The sequence below is a fragment of the Verticillium alfalfae genome, genomic scaffold (assembly GCF_000150825.1).
Source record: "Verticillium alfalfae VaMs.102 supercont1.5 genomic scaffold, whole genome shotgun sequence".
Classification (NCBI taxonomy): Eukaryota; Fungi; Ascomycota; class Sordariomycetes; order Glomerellales; family Plectosphaerellaceae; genus Verticillium; species Verticillium alfalfae.
The window spans coordinates 686,543-686,782 of NW_003315034.1; positions in this window are offsets into that span (position 1 = coordinate 686,543).

A 240-nucleotide genomic window follows, 5' to 3' on the forward strand; every position below is an offset into this window, starting at 1 on the left:
CCAGACCTTGGCTGCAGAGTGGCCCGGCATTCCCACGTTGGGCATCAATGGGACGGCCGCAGCAGAGGAGATTTTTCCCATCGAGGAACGAACTTCAGGTTGGAGCTCCCAGGTCGAGATGCAACGTCTCGTCACATGAGGCTGACGACATGCCCAGTTTGCAGCAGCGCGCTACTACCGACTGGCTGAGAAGAATGGCAACAAGATCATGGGCAACTCATGGTGCGTACTTCCACCCCC